Below are 666 nucleotides of genomic sequence, written 5' to 3'. Positions count from 1 at the left end.
CATTTAATGTGTAGATGAAAAAAAATTNTAAAAATAGATTTTTTAAATTTGTACTGTTACCTCTTTATTTCTAGTGATGACACTTAGATTGTGTAACGCAATTTTGTAATAAAATAAAATATTTAAAAGAAAATAAAATAACTACTAGCACTTGAATTGCAATAGGAAAAGTTTTGAATGAATTAAGAGATACGTATTACTTGGGTTTAACTTTTTTTAAATTTAAAAATACTATCTCACCTAGTTATATTTTTTTAAAGTAGTACAACAGTTTATTTTATAGGTAATGCAGACACCTAAGACTTATATGATATTCTCTTCATATTCTCTCTGTAATTAGCACAATTTAAGGATTTCGTACTTTCTTAGAAAATATACAGGGTGTCTCATAATAGGTGTATCACCGTTCATAGGTAGGTTGAACGGACTAAACTGAATCGAAAAGTCCTCTACCATTTTGCGAAATTCGCAATCGTAAACGAGACATTAATTTTTGAAGATTGACGAATAAACGCGTATTCATCCGGCCCACCGCTGAATGCAAGTGCGTGACAAGATAAGTAGATTAAACTGAACAAAAAAGTCCTCTACTATTTTGTAAAATTCGCATTTATTAACGAGATATTAAGTTTATTTGCCGATCTTCAAAAATTAATATCTTGTTAA

The 666-nt window shown here is 28.6% G+C and overlaps 1 long non-coding RNA gene across 1 annotated transcript in view; it reads right to left on the bottom strand.

The window, feature by feature from the left end:
* Positions 1-666, bottom strand: part of LOC105452614 — an 8,041-nt gene that overhangs the window by 1,334 nt on the left and 6,041 nt on the right. The gene's annotated exons all lie outside the window — the stretch shown is intronic.

The sequence above is a fragment of the Wasmannia auropunctata genome, unplaced genomic scaffold, assembly GCF_000956235.1.
Source record: "Wasmannia auropunctata unplaced genomic scaffold, wasmannia.A_1.0 LD336027.1, whole genome shotgun sequence".
NCBI classification, from domain to species: Eukaryota; Metazoa; Arthropoda; class Insecta; order Hymenoptera; family Formicidae; genus Wasmannia; species Wasmannia auropunctata.
The sequence above is the reverse complement of the archived record's forward strand: the minus strand, read 5'-3'. Positions and strand labels throughout refer to the sequence as shown.